The sequence below is a fragment of the Archocentrus centrarchus genome, chromosome 1 (assembly GCF_007364275.1).
Source record: "Archocentrus centrarchus isolate MPI-CPG fArcCen1 chromosome 1, fArcCen1, whole genome shotgun sequence".
NCBI classification, from domain to species: domain Eukaryota; kingdom Metazoa; phylum Chordata; class Actinopteri; order Cichliformes; family Cichlidae; genus Archocentrus; species Archocentrus centrarchus.
The window spans coordinates 19,604,559-19,627,618 of record NC_044346.1 but is presented as its reverse complement, the minus strand read 5'-3'; the positions used below and the strand labels follow the sequence as shown (position 1 = coordinate 19,627,618).

The window sequence follows — 23,060 nt, the reverse complement described above, 5'->3', positions numbered from 1 at the left end:
CACCACGCTCAGACTGACTGCAATGACAACAGCATTTAAATTCTGACCGCGGGCACGATGAAATACGAAGATAACAAGTATTACAGTTCACTTATTTATGTTGGGCATAGTCAGAAACAGCCCGTCCAGTATTCCAGATTCTGCCACATGCTCCTGTGTGTGGACTACTCATCTTTTCCAAGATCTCGTCAACTCTGTTATTGCCATGGTAATTTGGATCGCCGAGTGGCGCAAAAAAAAAAAAAAAAAAAAAAAAAGGAAAGCCAAACGAGTCAGTATGTGGAAGGGAAATATGTGTAATCCAGAGATCGACTGCCAGAAGGAGGAAAGGATGATGCAGAAAATCCTGGCTCTATGAGCAGTCTGTTGCTGGCATCCATACCAGAACCAGCTGACGTTGGAGTCACAAGTGATTCAGGCAGAGAGAGCCCTGCCAACTACTGAAGCAAGCATGTCAGAGGCAAGCCTATGTCTAATGTCATTTGCATTCATGAGGGGGGTGAGAATAATTGAAATTTTTGCCTTGAGTTTTCCTTTACAACAAAATGCAGTATTCTTCCATTTGTTTGTTTTGTTTTTATGGACCTCAGAATATTTTTAAATACGAAACTTATGACTTCTGCCAAACAGTCTATGCAAAGACTGTCTATCACACATTTTAAACTCGTTATATGTCTGAAAGGCCACAAGACAGAAAATATTATTATTTCATTACATTTGGTCTTTGCAACCTTACCTGTAAAACTCAGATAGCTTTTATTGCTTGTGTTCTGTACTACACATTGTCTCTTTATTGTTGAGGCCATGTACTTTAAAGACCCGTCTTGTACTTATACAAATATATAATAAAACAAGAGCAGTCCTTTACTGTATGCATCAACCAAGACTGACAATTCCCTCCATGATTGAAATTATAAATGAACTCATATCAGTTTGTGATATTTATCTTGAAAACATTAAGATATCTCTCACAATTTTTCTTTTTTTGTATGTAAAATTCCTGGATCCAGATCCAGCTCAGTGCATTGAATCAAGCTCCACCTTTTTTTTTAAACTGTTCTTAAGGTCTTTGCATCACCCTGTAATAAATACACAAACCAAACGTAACCACCTTGGCAGAAGTATTAAAGAATACAATGGATTTTTTCATATGCCACATGGGTGTGATTGATGCTGTTTATACAGCACTATCCTCCAAACACTCCTGTAAGTACTTGTTCAAAAGGTTTGAGAGAGAGAGTTACACCTCTTTCATAATTGATGGACGTCAAACATTAGTACCTTCATGAATGACTACAGTATAGACCTCACTTTATTAGGTTCACCTGTTCAACTGCTCATTAATGCAAAAATCTAATGTGCCAATCACATTGCAGCAACTCAGTGCAGTTAGGCATGTAGACACGGTCAAGACAACCAGCTGAAGTTAAAATTGAGCATCAGAATGAAAAAGAAAGGTGATTAAGTGGCTTTGAGTGTGGCATGATTGTTGGTGCCAGACAGGCTGGTCTATTTCAGAAACTGCTGATCTGATGGGAGTTTCCCACACAACCATTTCTAGGGTTTACAGAAAATAGTTCAAAAAATGAGAAAATATGCAGTGAGCGCAGCTGTCTGGGTGAAAACGCTTTGGTTGATGTCAGAGGTCAGAGGAGAATAGCTAGAGTTCTTTGAGCTGATAGGAAGGCAACAGTAACTCAAATAACCCACTCGCTGCAAACTAAGGTATGCAGAAGAGCAACCTCTGAAAAAAAAAGAGCATTTCTGAATGTATAACCCTCGAACCTTGAAGCAGATGTCCTCAGCAGCATGAGACCACAGTGGATGCCACTCCTGTCAGCTAAGAACAGGAAACTAAGACTACAGATTCGCAACGGCTCACCAAAATCGTACAGTAGAGAATCGAAAAAAAGTTACCTGGTCTGGTGAGTCTCTGCAACATTTTGGATGTTAGGGTTAGAATTGGTGCAAACAAAATTTTAAAAAAAGTATCCATTCTGCCTCATATCAGCTGTTCAGGGTCCTGGTGGTGGTGCTGTAATGGTGCGAGGGATATTTTCTTGGCACACTTTGGGACCCTTTCATCATTGAGCATCATTTAAACACACAGCCTACTTGACATGACCACAGTGTACCCATCTCCTGATGGATTATGCACCATGTCACACCTCACCTCCACAATCACCAGTCTCAATCCAATAGAGTGGATGTGGTGGAACAGGAGATTTTCATCATGGATGTGCAGCCCGACAAATCTGCAGCAACTGTGTGATGCTATCATGTCAATATAGACCAAAATCTCAAAGGAATCTTTCCAGCAACTTGTTGATTGTGCCCGTGAAGAATTCAGGCAGTTCTGAAGGAGAAAAGGGTGTACTAGCAGGTGTAACCTAACAAAGTATCCCGTGTCTTTCTGTATTATGTTTGTCATGCAATGCCCATTTACCATAATCATAAAATTCACTGTCTGTGTATGTTGTCTGTGTAAGAAAATGGTTAGCAATTACTATTTTAAACATTCCCATCAAATCTGTACAAACCCAAACAACACAAACAAAACAAACGGGATGGTACAGGCAGTCATACAACATATAATGCACTCTTATAATGATTCCTGATTGTGATCAGGAAATATCTGATCAAATGCTGAAGCTGTTCTCAAGCACAAAGTCCGGACAATGTCAGGAGAATCAGGTCAGGACACTGTTTGCAGTTGCCCTTTTGCAAATGTATCACATAGCAAGAGACAGTTTGCATCAGCGAGCACCCTCACTGCAGGAAACCACTCAGTCCAGTTTAGGGGCTAAAAGCGCAAGCATGCAAATTATGCAAAAAGATCAATGCCATCACTGGTGCATGAACATCAAAATATACAATGTTGTGAGCCCATAAACTGAAGGAAAATCTCTTGTGATGTCTATTCTAAGTCTGTTACCTGAAGTGAGGAAGAAAGCTAATTAGGATCTGTTAGTCTATGCACAAGATAGACAGAGAGAGAGAGAGCAAAGGGAGGGACAAAAGATGAGAGAGATTACCAAACAAGGCCAAATCCCCGAGCCACAATACCCGACCACCCAGAGGCTGCACCAAAAACCCAAACCCAAGCTACACTTGGCTTGAGATGGGTCAACAACCCTGCAAAGAGACGGGGGTGGGGGGGTTGGGGTGGTGGGGTGGGGTGGGGTTCACAGTCACAAGTTGTTTTGTGGCGATAAATACACAATAATGCCAGCAATTGTTGATGTATGTGTGTGGTAAATTGTCAGAGATCAGACAAGCAGACTGCTGCTGCTGCCAGTTGCTCAGGGGCAAATGAGTGTGTCTCTTTAGAGTGTCTACAATTTTCGTTCATCAAAGCTCGTCAGAGTCAGGCGCTTGTTTGGCTTATGATTCAGATACAGATCAAATACACATAAGTATAATGAGGGCTTTGGACAAAAGAAAGGAAATGGGGAGATGCATCAGTGTTGCAGCAGACAGACACGGCGGATTAGAGCCAGCATTATGTGTAACTACCCTTTAGAAAAGGAATAAAAAATATAAACATTGCATTTAAGGCGGGGCAGTTTTAGTGGATTATCTTGTGTAACGTAGTAAATTTTACTCATGTCCCCTAGTGGTTCAAAATGATCACTTCTATGCTGAAGAAAAAAAAAAAAAAAAGCTCAGGTGTAAAAACAAAGCAGACATTTGATTTGAATGAACGTGCTCTTGTATGCTCTCATCAAACAGTTGTAGCTGGTTTTCTTAGGTGATGCTACTGTTGTAGGTTGTAAACTTTACAGTGTCACCTCTGACCTTGAGACACAGAGGGAGGGGTTGAAAGAGGGAAAAGGGAGGTTAAAAATATACAAAATGAATTAAGTGAACGCCAAATACATCAAACAGCAAAAAAAAAGACAAAATGAATAAAAAGGTTTTCCTGCTGTAGAGACTCTTCCTGTGGGCTAGCCTTGGGGTTTACACTCAGTCTTTTGCCATTCCTAACCCCGAACAGCGAGGCCAAGTGAGGGTCAGTGCATTGAGGTGTCAGTCCAACTCGCACATACACAAACACCCAAGGCCATGTCAACAAAGACTCACATAACAGATAACTAATCTGTGGGTTTGCAAAGGTCACTGAGGTCCACCTAGAACAGGCAAAAGACTAAACGTCTGTATTTTTGACAGTACCACTTTGTCAATTTACTGTGTGCATGTGATTTGATATATTCATATTCAAGCAAAGTAGATATACTGCATATGCTGCCAAATTGGATCTACACAACTCTGAAAAGTTGAATCCTCCAACGAATGAGATAGTTTAACTCAGAGAGAAAGAGAGATACAGTGCCATGAAAACGCATTTGCCCCCTTCCAGATTTCTAAGTTTTTTTGTGTGTATTTGTCACACTTACATGTTTCAGATCATCAAACAAATTTTGAAAAGATAACTCAAGTAAATATAAATTGCAGTTTTTAATTGTGACTTCCTTTATTAAGGGATAAAAGCTATCCAAACCCACCTGACCCTCTGTGAAAATTGAGCTTTTGCAATAGCTGGCAGTGAGTCTTTCACAGCACTGCGGAGGAATTTTGGCCCACTCTTCTTTGCAGAATTGCTTTAATTCAGCCACATTTGAGGACTTTCAGCATGAGTGACCTGTTTAAGGTCATGCCAAAGAATCTCAATCTAATTGAAGTCTGGACTTTGACTAGGCCACTCCAAAACCTTAATTTAATTTTTATTTTTGAGCCATTCAGAGGTGGACTTGCTGGTGTTTTCTGATCATTGTGTCCTGCTGCATAACCCAACTGAACCTGAGCATTCTCCTTCAGGATTCTCTGGTAGAGATCAGAATTCATGGTTAAATTGATTACGGTAAGTCATCCAGGTGCTGAAGCAGCAAAACAGCCCCAGACCATCACACTACCACCACCATGTTTGACTGCTGGTGTTTTTATGAAATGCTGTATTAGTTTTTTCTTTCTTATTGTTGAATCTTGAACTCTGTCCTTAACCGAGGCAAGTAAGGCCTACAGTTATTTAGATGTTGTTCTGGGTTCTTTAGTTGACCTCCTGGATGAGTTATCGATTCGCTCTTGGAGTAATTTTGGTAGGCCGTGCCACCCAAAGATTTGGAAATTGCTTTGTAACCCTTTCCAGACTAATAGTTATCAATTACTTTGTTTCTCAGTTGTTGCTTTAGATCGTGGCATGATGTGTTACTTTTTGAGAACTTTTAGCCTACTTCACTTTGTCAGACAGGGTCTATTTAACAGGTTTGGCAGTAATCAGGTCTGAGTGTGGTGAAATCAAACTCAGCTTTCCAAAATCACAGTTAAATCATGACTTAACAAGGGGAGCAGCCACTTTTCCACATAGAGCCAGGTAGGTTTGGATTTAAGGTAGGTAGCATTTTTTCCCTTAATAAATGAAGCCATAATTTTAAAAACATTTACTCGGGTTATCTTTGGGTTATCTTTGTCTAGTATTAAAATTTGTTTGATTATCTGAAAGATGTGTGACAAATATGTAAAAAACATAGAAGTCAGGAAGGGGGCAAATACTTTTTCATGGCACTGTATATACAGTAGAAGAGTCATAGGGTGTAGTTGGGGTGGATCATCTTTTCATAACAGGAATCTCCAGAAATAGCTCATCCATAGTCTTGGAGATCAATCCAATAAGACACTGATTACAGAAAGAGAAAGAATAAGAGAGAGAAAGGGAGAGCAAGCATATGTTTCCATACACACAATGGCTGAGAGGAAGCTTGAGGAGACAGAGGCTTGGACCAGCACTCACACAAACACACACACAAACAAAGGAAGTGCGAGGCAGACAGTGGACCAAATGCCTTGCCAATACCTTCTCCGGGCTTTGATGGACTGACCATGATCACAATAGAGGCAGGAGCTAGTCATACACACACACACACACACACACTTACACAAACAATGGATCAGTGTATAGCCAAGTGATACTATGTATTTTCATCCATAGGGTGTGTTTAAAAAAAATATACATACTATGGTGGATCAGTTATCCTTTAAGTTTTACTTGTACATCACAGCAGAAGGCGTGTATTTAGATTATCACAGTACAAAAAACTAAAGCAGGAAGAATGAACTATTGAGGGAGGGCCGCTTAAGATCCGTACTGTGCAGGGATAATGGGCTTTAAAGCCACACAGTCTTGTATGTGGTTTGTTCTGCACGTCCACTTGAATGCATGTAGATATATCAAAAGCAAAGAAACATATACATACTATTAATCCACCATATTTTTATATATTGAAGCGTACTTCAGATAACTTGTAACCAAAATGGATGAAAATGAGAACAAACACATCAGCTGTCATATTTATTAAAGCAAAACGAGTGAAATTTACTTGAACACTATCCTCCTTTTTAAACAGGATTAATTGTAACGATCCTCCATAACAAATTTACAGTACAGAGTACTGCTGTAAAAGCTGGGATAGGTTCCAGTTTTTTTTTTTAAAGAGGCTAACAAAGGCAAAGTGGGTAAAGCTGGTATTATCCAGGGCTCAGAGCCAACCACAAACCGGGAGCCTCGGTATGAGCAAAAGATCAAAGCAGTTATGAGGAAAATTATGGAGATCAGTGAAAAAGAGAAAAGGGTCAATGTCCTGTTATCTGTTGAATTTATAACATACTGAAAAATGCTGTAAGTAACTGATATTTGTTTTGTGATATAAATCTGCTGCGCCTCCTTTTGTTTGGTAAGGTAACAGATGTTGGGTAAAGGTGGGCATACAGCAGCTCATCTACAGTTAATCATTTGCACCTTTTTACAGTAGCAGAACATTTTAGTTTTATATTGTTCGAGAAAAGGTTCTGTAACTGACTGCAGCTTGTGCGAAATTGTAAAGTTTAATAATTAATTTTATTATGAAAATAATATTTTGTATTTAAGAGAAGCTGATTTTTCTGTGCTGCCAGTTGTAGTTCTTAGAAGGAGAACTGGGAAAAAAAATCAGTATCAGGTCAGGTCAGACTTAGAAAAAAAAAAAAAAAGAATCAGAATCGGCCACAAAAATTGCAGTCAGTGCATCTCCAGTCCAAATTATTTCCAGCCTGATTTGATTTTAATTTGTGTGTCATGGTAATGAGCCAAGTGTCAGGTGCTTGTGCTCAAAAACAGATCAAATACCAAAGAGGCTGAATGATGATGGCTAAATAAGTGGGCATTTAAAACTATACAAAATGCATTGTTAACCTTTATATCAGCCCAGATCTTTTCAGATTAGCTTTATTTTTATAAAGCCTGAGAGTCTCTGTGTGACTAGAACCATCAGCGCCCTGTTTTGAGATGTTTTTCAGTTCATCTTTTTAAATCAGCTTTCGGCAAATCTTGTTCTTCAGTCACCGCTGACGTCTTAAAGGAATTAAATCACTGCTTTCTTGTTAAGTGCTACCATATGTGGTTTCTACTGAGGCTTGGTTTTTGGACAGTGGCAGAGGGAATTATTGGCCAACACTGATGTGTAAATGCAAAAGCAAACAGTGTGTAATGTTTCACATACACACACTTGTACATTCATACACAACACATGCACATAAGAAGAAAAATATTCATGTGTAGATCCTTTAGCCTGCACACTATTGTACTCTCTCCCAGATAATGCTGTATTTATTTCACCCACAAAAACAGCCACTTTGTACAGAGAGTAAAAACTCTAGACTCTACACCAAAACAGTCACGTACAACAACACAGTCATTTAACAATTTCAGTGATTAGCAACCCGCTATAATGTCCCGATTAACAAAGGAGGAACACACACATGCACAGAGCTCCAGATTACTGCTCATATTTTTCATATTAGTCATGCTTGGAGAAAGCAGATTAGTGATGGTTTAGGGTGAGAGGTGGGTGCCAGAGGAAGAGCAGAGCCAAAGAGAAATTGAAAGATGTTTTGAAAAAGACAGAAATCTCATGGAAACAAGAAGCTGAGGCCGAAATTTGAAGGGCACGTGAAAACACAGTACACGGGCTGGAGGTCAGTGTTATGCACGTCCAATGCTCGTGAGTCAAAATAGGAGGAAAAGAGTGAGAGGATATAAAACAAATAATAAAATCTGTTACCACTGAGTCTTATTCTGCAGTATAACATTTTAAATAAGAAGAAGCCTTTATGCCAACTTCCAATTTTGGTAAAAAACTGTGGTGGGCTTTCTCCAAACACTGATTGATTAATGCCACTAATCTCACTGCAAAGACTGAAAAACAATGTTTTATGACAAAGTGTAGTTGTTACTGGCCTAAAAATGATATAAGCAATCTGGCTTGATTTATTTCTACAGGCTGTGGGACTGGTAAAATGGCACTTAATCACATAAAGACTTACTGTGTGCGGAATCACTGTTTCTAAGAATTACAGGAGGTGGAGGTCTGCCTCAGAAACTGAGATGAATACTTAGGGAGTGGTTATTGATGCCAACCATATGGCTGTGAAATGAACACATATCCGGAGCTCTTTCGTAACCCCTGGAAATCACCAGAATTCCTATTTCAACCAAGTGACGTACAATAATTACTCTATGGATTAATGTGCTCTCTTACATGGCCCAGCTTTCCAAACTAGAAACACTGGCTCAGCTAGAGCAAATCAATTCAAGTGAGCTCAAGTCTTTCATTCCATATCACTTAAGATTATAATCATTTAAGATTAGGCTTAAACCTTTTCTTTTTGATAAAGTTTATAGTTAGGGCTGGATCAGGTGACCCTTAACTCCCCCTAGTTATGCTGCAATAGGCCTAGGCTGCTGGGGAGGGGTGGGGGGTATTTCTTTTTCCTTCACCTCTTTTCACTCTCTCTGTTTATACACCACTCTGCATTTAATCATTAGTTATTATTAATCTCTGGCTCTCTTCTACAGCATTGTCCCGTCTCCCTCCCCTCACCCCCAACCGGTCGCAGCAGATAACTACCCCTCCCTCTGGCAGAACCACGCTGTATTATTATGGTATTACTGTATTATTATAAAAAAAATAAAATAAACTTGAATTGAATTCAATGTTAATAAAAAATAAACATCTCCAACTCCACTCCATAAGATCACATTACCATCAGTCTTTCAGAACAGCGACTAAATGGACATTCAGACAGACTTTTCATTGTGAGATTGTCTGGTGTTTTGATGGGTTTTTTGGACTCACAAAAGCAAAGAGAGGCTTATAATAATCCTTCTAGTGCACTACAGAAATGTAGTGACACACGTCCACAAGAATGTAAGGCCTGCTGATAGCGTCTGACATCAAGATGAATTGTTCTGGATGAAGGTGGGGTTGGTATATATACAGTACTTGGAAGAGTTGTACGCCAACTACCTTTCAGCAGCAATGAATTGTAAGGCCTTGGGTGCAAGGTTTAAGTTGCAGTGAGACTGAAATAAGCCCAGCAGCTATTGTGGAAGTTGAAGTGTAACTGAGTGAAGAACAAGGTGAGAACAGATGGATGTTTGATATGCCAGGAAGATGAAGAAATATGACATCAGGGGAAAAAAATGGGTGCATGCCTGAATATGTTTGTGTGCCTTTTTTTTTTTTTTTTTTTACATTTGTGTGAGTGGCATACTATTTTTTAAATGTTTCACTGCGTCCTGCATGCACATGTTCTTGTTGAGGAGTCCAAAAGAAAGTCTGACAACAGAAACTCCCCTCGTCCGCTTTCTATTTTCTTTCCTGTTTTTGACTTTTGTCTTGGAGTTCTAATTGTGTCGTGCAAAGACCGAATTCCAAAGTACCATATATCCATTCTCTGTGTCTCTCTGTGCATAACCTGCCAGTGAGTAACACAGGAAGTTCATGCTTTAGTCTTCCATGCCCTGACCTATGACCTCCTTTGAACCCTGACCTAGAATGAGCCACGTGACAAAGCATGCAGACTTGAAGGCTGTCATGACAAACACAAACCAGGTTCAGCTGGGAGATTATCACTGATCCAGGAGCTTCTTCAACCAAAGTACACCAAGCAGGTTTCAATTTCAGAATGCTTTCTGCCAGCTCCTGCCATCCTGCTGCTCCTGTTTCATGTGACATTTTTCAGAAGATGAGAGAAAACGCTACTGCAGATCAAAGAGAGCTAGGATAAAGGACAAACATCCCATGACAAATAATATACCAGAAAAAGGAAGGAAGTGCATGAAAGCAGTCTTTTTTCTTTATTGTTGAAAACATTACTTTGTTAAACTGACAGAGTTTAAAACTTTGAAAATTTTGGTCTCACTTGAAATCTACTTGTGATCACTTAAAACATGATTTCTTAATCCATCCATCCATCCATCCATCCATCCATCCATCCATCCATCCATCCATCCTCTTCCACTTATCCTGTTCGGGGTTGCAGGGAGGCTGGAGCCTGTCCCAGCTGACACAGGGTGAGAGGCAGGGTACACCCTGTACAGGTCGCCAGCCTGTTGCAGGGCCAACACAGAGAGACAGACAACCATTCACACTCACATTCACACCTATGGGCAATTTAGAATCACCAATTAACCTAACCCCAGTAACTGCATGTCTCTGAAACGTGAGAGGAAACCAGAGTACCTGGAGAAAACCCAGACACACAGAAAGCCCCAGGCAGGAGAAAAGTTGTAATACTTCACCCCCTGGCACAGAACAGAGAAGAAATCAATGATAATGAACACAGGAGTGACCAGATCGGTCACAAGGATGAGAATATAGTGGGTTGCAAAACAGCGTGCACAGAAAGCAGGCATGATAATGGTCGTCAGAGTCCTATATAAGATCTGCCAGTTAGATGCATAGATGGGTATCAACTGATCCATCAAGCTGCATTTACATCATCTGCACATCAATACAGTTAGCATTTACTCAGCAGGTGTGCTAGAGCAAGACTTCATCTCGCTATGCTGTGCGTCTCGTTTGAGTTGGTAAAATTTAACAAAAATAACAACCCTTCTTCTCTAGGTAAAACCCTGAGATTAAAATACTTTGTTTAAACCTCACATTGCTCATTGCTCAATTTCTGTGCGAGTAATTTTCTTCTCTTCAGCTCTGGCCTGTAAAATCCCAGCAGGAAGGTCAGCCTGTGGATATCACCTGTAAAATCCCAGCAGGAAGGTCAGCCTGTGGATATTAATTCATTCCTCATGTGACTGCCTGACCTACTAAACTAGAGATGGACATGAAATTCACAAAGCAAATGCCTGGCACGTGTGCGCCTGTGCAAGCCTACATGTACATGCTACATTTGCATGCTTGGCATATTTTTCAGGTAGCCTTGTGTAAGCACTGACCAAAAAAAAAGAAGGTTTTTGATATATTTATGAAGGGCTGGAGTTCAACTGGGGAGTCTAAATGTTTGTCTTTATGCATAGCTGACCTGAATCCAGAGCACAGGAATCTAAGGAATCTGGTATGCTAAATACAGATAAACTGAAAGAAGTAAGTGTATAAGGAGAAGGTGGCAGCTCTGTAGTTAGGCAGTGGATGGAAACATGTTGTAAATGCACTGTGATCTGTTTCTTCATCTTAAATAGATGCAAACAGGATCACCCATTGATGTGGCTAATAATTCTATGAATTCATTCAGTTTTAAACATAAGAGTTATCTTTGTATTTTCTTTTTAAGCACCTACTTACATTAGACATAAAATATCAATGTCTAATACATAAGTCCCTGGTTTCTCTAAATATTCTAAAACACGTTATGCAATTAACACTAACACCCACATTCACCCAGACCGTCTTTCTGCCCTGCACAAAGTTGGTTTATTTACTCTGGGAGCTAATGGAAGGCACTGATATGTTTGAGGGTGGGAAATTTGGGTGATGAACAGGAGCCTATAGGTCTACTATGACTCCACCCTCATCCCTCTGCTCCTCATTGGTCCCTGGAGGATGACAGCTCAACTCCTGAGCATGGAGGGGGACTAATACCATCCAGCTGGAGGTTGGCAGGAGGGCCAGAGCCCTCCATATGTCCAGCAGATTGGGTTATGGCTCTCATCGCTGACCTTCTCCCATTCACCCAGTTCCTCCAACGTGAAGGAAGAAACATGAGAGGACAGGAAGATTAAAACACAGATAGTGGAGAAATGCTCTGAATGACTGTATCAACATAGACGTAACAGTTACAAACTGAATGAGAGATATGATAAGAAACTGTGGGCGAGACCAACATACTGAAATGCACTAATGGCAACTATGATAGTTGGAAAATGACTAAAAATGGATCACTGCTTTGACAAAGGAATCAGTTTAATTGTCATTTTAATGCCTGATGAAACAGTCTACAGCCATGCTAGTGGTTCTATTAAATGGTAGTTTTTCATCAGAAATTTTGTAATCAGCGATCCACTGACACAATAACAATGAGCTTTTTACTTAGAAGCTTATATCAGCCAAAAAGTTTCATATTGGCTGAACAAACTAGCAATATGCTCACAATGATAATGTATGTATGTTAGGCCTCGGACACGCAGACCTAGAAACTGTTCTGCAACCCCCTGGCAACCTCTGGTCACTTCAATTCAAACTATAAGCAACCCCAGCAATCTTCAAGTGACCAAAGCAATCACAACGAGGTTTTTGGTGCAGAACCCTCTTTGCAACTGATTTCACCTGATGACTACCAGCAACTTCCATCAACCACTCGCCAAATAAGTTGGGGAATATACATTTTTCGTTCACGAGTGGTGATTGTATCACGTCCAATGTGGCAAACAACTCTGCAGCAATGTGTCTCTGACGTCACACAACTTGAGAAACCTCTGAAGGAGAAGTCTGGCTTTCCTGCTTTTAAACTGCAAATATTTCAAGAATTCATCCAAAGAAAACCACATGATGTTAGCGCAAGACACAAACAACTGTCATTTTCTTTTAGCAAACAATGACATCTTTGTGTCAGGGCAATGATCAAACCTTCAGCCTCGAGAAACAAAAAACAAATTCCTCTTTGCTTCTTCACATTTAGTGTTAACAGCTTCACGGCATGAGGCAAGTAAATAGAGAAGGTTTCAGGGTTACTGTGGCCTTGGTTTATTCACCCATAGTTTTAAATTTGATCTTCAAAAATGTCATGCTCGGGAGGCACGAGTCATGTTTCAGTGCATGCACATAGTTAGAGCCACTCAAGTGGTTCACATGACAGCTATACTGACCCTGAGGAAAGACAGAAGAAGACAATAAAAGAGCCAACATGTTTACCATTCATTAAATTTCAAGTGAAAGGCATCTGAGAAAGGGACAGATGGATGTGTTTGGGGAAAAAAACTGCAGGCCCAAATGTCATGCATCAAACAAACCCTTATTTTTATTATATTCTCAGAGAGGTTTGTGCAGATCCTTTCAGACCTGCTGCTTTGTTTTTATAACCACCGAATAAAAATGAATGTGTTCTTGGAAGCACGGGGCTATTGTGTGAACTGTCAGGGCAGTTAGCCCAAGAAATGCTGAATACACAATGCTCACTGACCCTGACCTCTACCGCACAAGAACCAAAGTCATTCAGGTGTCAAAATGTCACTTAGCTAACACACTAACACTAAGTGTCCCAGTGCTTCTATTATTACCAGTTGTAAAGAGTTAAATGAAGTTTGGCTTGGACGTGGGGAGTGACAACACTTAGCGAGTAGGTTTGAGTTCAACTATTCAGGGTAGCAAAGCGGTTAGGATCCCTGAGTGACTACAAGGTAAAAGGTCGCTGGTAACACCTCTTGATGAAGAAGGAGGAAGGAATATTCAAAAAGATTATTTTCATGCTCCACATAGGTCTCCATTTGGGAAAAGAAAGCAACAGGACAGAAAAAGAAGTTGGAGAGACCATCTGAAGACTAGATAGTTCCTTGCGATTTTTTAAAAACAGTGAATAAAAAGCAAGCACTTGCTTTAAAAAGCACTGTAGAAACCTTTAACCATCAAACACAACTTGTGATAGATCACACTGTTGCCCTGACAAACCTTTTCCTTCGAGATTCTTAGAAAAAAACTTTAAAAGATCAGCAGGAGCCTGAAGGCATTCTGCCTCAGAAGCTTATCTAAACAGCTGATGCATTTTTATTGGTGCTGTTCATGGGTACAGAATTCTAACCAATTTCCTCCTGACTGATGACCAGACTGTTATCAGAATGATCAGAATGGCATTTAGGTGATATTTCTGTCCAAGTAAATATGAAGAAAACTAATTAGGTACCACAACATGGAAAATAAAGAACCTCCTTGCCCGTGGACCCAGAGTGTCTGTAAGCATCTCATAAACAGACAACAGCAGTCAATTTCTGGCTTCATGAAAATGAGTCAGGAACCAGGTCTGACAGAGGCGGCAAATAAAGAAGAGGCTCCTTGAAGGCCAGTCTGGATTGTGGCAGTCCATCTCTTATTGATTCCCTTCACATTTTTGGTACATTCTCTGGCTCTTCATATATCAGAGATCTTCACCCCATTTTCCTTTTGGTTAAAGGCAGTGTTTTATTTGGATAATACACAGAATTCAAATCACAATACTGGTACAGTACTGGAACAAAATGTGGGAAGAAGGTCAAAGGATGCTTGACATTTTCATGTACAGAATAAATGAAATACTGCTAAAAATATTTAATTTTTGACACCTACATACATACACCTGCAATAAAGTTTCTCAAGTCTGACTGCACAGATACATTTTACTGATGTAGCAACCTGTGTATATGCAGTTTAAGTTGCAGGCATACAGTCAACTGTATTGACTGGTGAGGATGCTTTGATAAATTCCAAATGTCTCAGTTTTAGATTCCTACAGTTTCTTTGATTCATTCAGTCCAGTGACATGTGTGAACAGAATGAATCCTAATCTGTGCATAGAAAAAAAAATCTAAATATTAGAGATCAGCTGTGAAATTGGTTTATTACATCATTCAATTAATATAATTAGCCATCTTTGTTTGGTCCCTGAGATTCAGATTTTTGGATTATTGAGCTCAGTGTCTCGTAACCAACAGACACACATTGTAAATGAATTAATCACACTATTATAGCTATAGGTGTGGACTATGTAATCTCCTCCTGTACTGTAAAGTCATTTAAATTGTACTGTTCCTACTCCCCAAAACAAAGCTACAAAACTATGAGAGAAAGTTACCAATTAATGGTATTTGAAGGGGCAAAAAGACAAATAAGAGTAGCAGGATTAGCCGAAAATCTCCTGTGACCAGCTCAGTAAATGAAAGATAGGGAATCCACTGAGAACACTGAGAACTGAGAGGGTCAAAAGCAGCAGACACACAGGAAATGAAGGCCCACTGGAGAGCAAACAAACAACATACCATGAGATCAGGCACCCCAAGAGGTAGTTAAGTCATCAGAGATGAGACTGTTTTAATGGGGCACTAAAACTTGTTTCAAGTACACATCTGGAGTAGATTCTTCCAGAAAGTGACTGTTTACAGCTAATGATCAGTGACGATCGTCACGCCATCATCTTCCTCACATCTCACAAGTCATTTCCAACTATGAACAGTTAAGAAGGCAGGGCACTAAAACTCAGAGTTTGCGTGATACAGAGCACCTTCGACACAAAGTATTAAAAACATTCTTCTAGTATGAATGCCAGTATTGCAAGTGCAATTTAGTTCATACTGTATACTCACTGTGCATTTAAAAGATGCTTAAAGCATTTTAAATCCACAGTATTCTTATGGCTTTTATTTATAGTGACACGAACACGAACACAAGAAGGTGAGATAAGAAAATCCCTGAGATATTTGTGTTTTTGCTGCTGTGTTACAGCAGCAAAAAGCTCAAAAATAATTTAATATCACAGAACAACATACTCAGAAAGGTAAAAAAAAATTACACTTAAAGAAGGCGCTTAATTTAAATCTAAATTTTCAGTATCTGTCCTTGAAGCAGTTGAGATGAAAGAGCTGTCAGAGAAAGTGTCCAGCGGCAATCTCCAGTAAGGGGTGCAGAGGATGGTCTGGATACATTAATTATCCACATTCATTCACCACAGCCACAGCCATTTGGATGACCTCTGAGTCAGCTGATGAAGGAATCCAAACAGTGTGCGGATTCAAACTGGATTCAAACAGCAACAGCACCGGTGAGTAATAGGAACGCATTCCAAATGGCAAGCAAGTTCAATATTCAGCCCACGGAAATGTTGCTTTGCAGTAGGCATGTCCAAAATTACACTATGTTCAATCCGTGCAGTTCCTCTGCACTTCATCTTTCCCCCCTCAGTTTAATGATCCTGTACACGTGAAAAGTCCTGACGCCAGGTACGGTCACACTGTTTTTTGGGAAGTTTGAGTGTGGCAATGTCTCACTGCAATGCTCCATGAGGCACATCAAACTATGCTCATTGTGTTCCCTCTGGTCTTAATCAGCTCACTAGGCGGTCAATATTATTAATATGTCCATTATATAAACACCTACATTTATTCTAGCACAAAATCACAGGTGGTTCACTTTGTCCTCCAGTCCTTTATTGTATTTTTGTCGTGCAAACACAATTATTCCAATCTTGAGTATTTATCAAGCCCAATTAATCATACTCCTTCTACCTGTGAAATTATGGACTGAAGACATAATTGTGATTATGTGTTCTTCTGCAAAAAATCTCCACTGTTTGTCTGCAGACACAGAATACATGTTTCACTCTGATTCATATAAGATCAAGTTAACCTCTTGAAATATCTTGAATGCTCTATATGCTTGGTCTCTCTCTGTGTTTTTCTAATTGACAGCACATGACTGCCCTCAGGACCACAGAACCTGCTATATTGATTAAAGCTGGGAAGGAGCACTGTACACCGTGACACAAACTAATGTCAAAAGCTCCATCTGTGCTGACAAAGCAGCACTGCTCCAAATAGCACTCACCCATTTCTGCGAATGCAGGGAGTAAATGCGTAGGAGCAGACTGGCCTGAAAAGACTGCGGTGTGAAATCAGGCATTCTCAAGTACCGAAGCAGGAGTGAATTCCATAATGTGTGCAAATATTTGCACACGCTGCTTTGAGATTCCCAAATTTTGCCACATCAGGCATTCTGTGAGGGCCAGCTCTACAAGAATCTATTCAGCGCACAATGTCAGAAGATACTTGAAATGGCAAGCTCGTTGTTCCAGCTCGGTTGTGTCTAGCCGTTTGAGTCTGTGAGGGAGACAAGTGTGGGAGACTCAAGGAGGGAAGCACTGCCAGTGAATGGGACAATGAGAAGTCAAGAGCATGCATCAAGTGGGCCACTTGTGATCCTGCTGAAAAGTGGTAGACATCCCACTTGTGTCATGGCTAGGGCTAGAGAAACAGAAATCAAAGAAAATAGTGATTAGGATTCTGCTCACAAAATAGCAGACTGAAAGTGCAGCTCATAACACCGAAGGCTCAGACCTAGTTTAGGACCTACTCTGCTAGATGCTCCCCATTTTGGCTACTGGCCCTAATAAATGCATCAAAAATTATTATTATGAAAAAAATACCTGATGCTTGCATGTGTGATATTAAATACCTTCTAAGTTGCAAGCTCAAGAGCTGCTCCCCTGATGGCGCATTTGCCTTCAGAATTTAACTAAAGTCAGAACTGATCAATGAAACATAATAGTAGAGTCAAAAGAGGTTCTAATTTTATGGGTTTTTAAAAAGCAAAGTGAAAAAGGCTGAAGGAAGGAGAGCGAGCACGGCAGAACAAGCAAAGTAAACAAGTTTGGCGTGAGCCTACTGGAGTTACTGGGTTTAGCAAAACATTCCAAAGTCTTCGAACAGGCAGCCTTGTGAGGCAGAAACAAGTGGGCTTTAAATCACTGAACAGGAACAGTGTTCATGACCTCTAATTCAATCATAATACCAAGAGTGTTCACTCTCACACACCAGCAACGACAGTTAAGTAACTACCAGTCAACTAATGTATAGAACAGCAGGACAATTGATCACAATGGCTCAGCCAAATCTAACTGGGAGAGGACAAAATGATTTACTGACATGAAGGCACACAGGATTTTTCATTAAAATACACCGATGTAAAAATAAAGTAATAATTTATTACATTTATTTATGACACTTGGAAACAAAGCCAGCGAGGCAAGGCTGTGAAGGTTCGGACATGTGCAAGGAAGGGATAGCGGAGATACTGGATAAGGGATGTTGAAGGTGGAGGCTCCAGGCTGGAGCAAAAAAGTGCCAACAACGCACATATGAGCATCAAAAGTGAACCATGGAGCAATGGAAGATGGTGGCCTGGTCTGATGAATCACATTTCCTTTTACATCACGTGGATGGCCGATTGTGTGTGTGTCACTTACCTGGGGAACACCTGGCACCGGGATGCACTATGGGAAGAAGGCAAGCCAGTGCAGGCAGTGTGATGCTTCGTGGAATATTCTGCCGGTAACCTTGGGTCCTGCCATCCAGGTGGATGTTACTTTGACACGTATCATCTATCTAAGCACTGATGCAGATCATGTACACCCATTCATGGAAATGATATTCCCTTATGGCTGTGGCCTCTTTCAGCAGGATAATGCTCCCTGCCACAAAGAAAAATGGTTCAGGAACGGTTTGAGGAACACAACAATGAGTTTGAGGTATTGACTCAGCCCTCCGAATTTCCAAGATCTCACTCCAATAGAGCATCCGTGGGATGTGCTGGGCAACCAAGTCTGATCCATGGAGGCCCCACCTCACAACTTAAAGGATCAGTTGCTAACATCTTGGTGCCAGATACCACAGCACACCTTCAGGAGTCTAGTGGAGCCCATGCCTCAATAGGTTAGGACCAACACAATATTGGGCAGGTGGTCATAGAGTTTTGGTTGACATTGCATGAAAATCTGAAATCTCTTCCATGAAACTCAGACAAGCTGCACTTTTCTAGAAGGGGCAAAATATTTGGAAATACCTAGCATAAGACTGTTAAAAACACAATGTCTGTATTAAATGGATAACATGTTAAAGTCCACAGAAAGCTTGTGAGTCTTTTTTTTTTGTCAAACTGCTAGTTGCAAGGTGAAAACTTAAAAATGTCACAACCCAAACACATAAGCTCTAGAAAAAGACCAGAGCTCATGTGGCCTATCGCCTTTAATGTGGCCTGCAGTGTGTTACTGAACTAAAGTGAGGGGTTTAACATGAAAAACAAATGACATGCAGCAATGGGAGAAAAAAAGTGGATCACGAGGCTGAAGGAAAATACAGTGTGTCCCTGGCATGAGTCCCATAGTCGTGTCTAGTCAGGAATGACTGTAATCTTATAGGGCAAACATACTTATGCTAACACGGTAAAAGGGTCTGTGCATGCTTTTGCGTATTCTCTGAATTACTCACACGCTTACACACCCACAAAGACAAGCTGTGTTTTTATGGCTCTTTCAGTAGGTTCAAATGTGGCACATATCCCTCAAGAGACACACATGGGCTGTCAGCTCTTGCACAGAGATGACAGGAGAACAGTAGTCTTGGCCTACTTTTCTTCATCTTCATGAAGGATGCAAAGCACGCACGGAGGTAGACAGTGGAGTACTTGATAAAATAATAAAGCTGTGCTATTTATAGACACTGATGATGCTGTGACCTAAATGTCATACTCAAATGTGACGTCGGGAAGGGGTGGGTGCCCAGAAGGAACATCACAATCCGTTGTGCAGAATGAGCCAGTGGACGGCCACAAGACAAATCACCAGAGGTGCATCTGTTGCAGCAAATTAAAGACACAAAGAAAACCTTACTGGAGTGTTTTGTCCTGAAGCCATTGATGTGGGTAGAAAAGGTCAGTTTTTAAAACAAAGAGAGCCATTTAGAGATCTAAGCAGGCTTAAAACCATAGAAGATGCACGCGACCATGACGTCAACCATCGATTTGTTGACATCCATTTTAAAGCCTTAAGATTAGGCTCACCATTTTGTTTTCTTTTGGAATCAAAGTGATCATATTCTCAAACCGGGTCGAGCGATCCACTTCAGTGATTCCAACTCGCTGAAGTGAAACCTAGAAGGTTAAGCCTTGTTGGAAACCACCTCAAAGCAGGCACATGCCTGACAAAACACAATCCTAAGCCTTAATACAAATGGAACAGGCAAGGCCCTGTCCATGAAAAAGGTGTTTTAGATCAGTGAAAATGGAGCTTCTGAAAAATTCCTTCCAGGGTGAAGATTTTCAGAAAATCCATTTCTGTTTTTTACATGTGGATGAGGAAAATGGAGATTTTGTCTTGCAATGTCAAAACTGTGCAAATTAATTTCGCTCTCTTTGATGTCAGACTGTGCACTCTGTGATTGTTTGTAGGCTTCTGATTGGTTGATATTTCTACAGTTAGGAATATATTACCCACCTGTTGCTTTGGCTGTTAACAGCACTTGAGATAATTTTTGTTGCATTTTCACGTGGATGGAGATATTTTTCAAAATGAAAGTGGAAAATCCCTGTTTTACAAAAATACTCATGAACATATAACTGAGTAAGTTATATAAAGAGACCATGCTCCATTTGACGCAAAGGGGAATAAGCTAAAGAAACTAAAACCTTTCTTGTACGAGGAAGTAAACATGCTTGTTTGGGCTGGTACTTACAAAGCAAATTTGTACTCTATTTGAGTACTCACAGCTGATCAGGGTGTCTATGGCTTTAAGACTGAGCCTCAAGTGGCCATTTGAGAAACTGCAGTTCAAGCATGTGCTTTGGCTTCATTTTTTAGAACAGGAGGCAGAGGCTGAAGTGAAAATTAGCAAGTGGGGGGAAGCCTAAGCTCAGGTGTAGCAGTGCAGCGTGGGAAAAAGAATAACTTAGAAAAGTCACATAATAACTTAGTATGTTTTTCTTTGTGTACAGGCTGTGATCAGCTGACCTGTGCTGCTACTCTGATATTCACTACTCTTTGTGGATTTAACCAACTGTATTCAAGATATAAGCAGATGCCTCTTAAAAACAAAACAAAAAAAAAACCAAAAACATTATTCTGTTCATGCTTGCACATCTTCATCAAGATGCTGAGTACTGCGACCATTTACATATTCACCATGAACGCATCACAGAGATGAGAAGAAATAGGGGATGTGCTGAGGGTGTACACAGGTCATGGGATCTCATTATTTTCTTATTACTGAGTAAGTAACTCCAGGCCATTACTGGAAGCAACACAAAGCTGCAGCACATGAAAAATTAAGTCATCTGACAATAGTCTGCCTATCAGATTTAACTGCTCATTAACTGAAGGTGCCAGAAGGCTGTTCTGGATTGTTCTCCCACACTTTAACCCCTGTCCAAAGGGTACCATTTGCCAACTGAAGCATGTGCTACATGACAACTGTTACAAAGACAACAAAAAAAGTGTATAAAGTGCAGCCAGACAAATTATTCAGATTAGCAAGATGAGACCAACAGCAAGGCTATTTCAGTCCCAACAGTTAAAATGTGCTTTGTTGTGAAAACACATTTATCTGCAATTAAAGCAGTCACTAAACGTTTCATTCTTGCTGTGAATGTTGCTTGTTGAAGCTAATTTGTTACACAGTTGCCTTGTCTGTTTTCATTCAAAAAGGTCTATGCTGATGCCACAGTGGTGCACCCATTCTGACTTCCTCTTTGGGCGTCCTTCAGGCGTGAAATGACTCTGTTGGGTCTCTGTAGAGCCCTGTAGAGTCACAATAGGTCCAGAACATCTGTGTGGTTTAACAGTAGACAGGGTCTGAGCAGACCAGAACATGTCTATGGACCTCCCACTGACCCACCCTTCAGACCCATACAAAAGCGTTGCTGCCACTTAACAATCACACATGGATAAGCAGGGGCACAAAGACGCTGTCATATTGAAACACTGGCACTTAAATACATTTATTCCTTGCAGAAAATTTTCATTGCTGCAAAAGGGTTTGGCAGTGGTAACTTCAGCATTTGTTGAAAAACCCTGACTAAACCAGCGGTTGAACCTCTTTTTAAATCACATTATTCCAAGCAAGTGCTGCAGAGTTATGTGGTTCCCGAATTTTTGGTCCACACCACTTTGGTCCAGCTGGTTAAATGTCCACACCTTGTCAGTTTCATGCTCCTGTCGTTATTTTGTGGTATAAGATGAACCCACTTGTGCATTTCAAGATGGATGGAGTGGCATAGCTGGGGGAGCGGTAATGCAGATTTGGAAGTGCAGTTATTTTTGGTTTGTTCATTTTGGCATTAAATTATGGCTCCACTAAGACTCACAAGCAAACACAGTCTGTGTTTTTTTTTAAATAATTAATAAAGCTGGTGAAGCTACACACATACCAGCTGCTATACTTTCACACACACCACTCCAAGCTGCATTTTCCTTTAACATTTCACTAGCAGGCAAGATTTTAATTGGATACACAGCAGTCATGCCAAGTAACTTCTTTACTATGCAGAAACCCCAAACATATGTAAACGTATTGAAAAACATGGGCTCTTTTGCATAGACTCAAATATAAAATAAAAATTAGGAATATATTATACTGTGAGGATAGTTTTAGAAAAATAAACTACAGTCACTGAGACAGGATATTCAATGAACATGCAAGGATGGCGATACACAATGCATAACAATTCAAAAACCTCAATCTCTCCACTTCCATACAACAACGTCAGCTTCTTCTAAGGATAAGCCAAGTGAACTCACAGCTCGCTAGGAAGAATCATCAGAAAGTCAAGGCTGGAACTTGGAAAGGACGGACTTCTTTGATAAAGATGTAGATATAACCTGGAAAATCAAAAGTCTTTTCCAATTTAAGTGAATATGGATAGACTGAAGAGGTTGCTGTGTTAATGCTAGTGCCTTTGTCTTGTAGTAATATTACAGCAGTAAAGCACAAATTATTTATGAAAATTTGATGAGGTTTTTGTAAAATGGCTTTTGTCACTGACAGCTACAACAAATAAATTTATATTGGAAAGATATATGCTGAAACTCTCTAAATTAACCACCTTAATATACCTGTTTCCTCCCTTCATATGACTTTGGAAAATGGTATTAGTATTAGCCTAGGAGCATTACAGTTGAGATGAAGTAATTAGACATCTATGATAGCCAGCCAGAAGTGGTGCAAATGTAGAGCAGAAATAACTTTCACCTTGATGCAATACATGATTACATCACAGAAGTGG

General features: G+C 40.2%; 1 protein-coding gene across 2 annotated transcripts in view; it reads right to left on the bottom strand.

The window, feature by feature from the left end:
• dlc1 (DLC1 Rho GTPase activating protein) overlaps positions 1-23,060 on the bottom strand; it is an 82,920-nt gene that overhangs the window by 22,877 nt on the left and 36,983 nt on the right. The window lies entirely within an intron of this gene.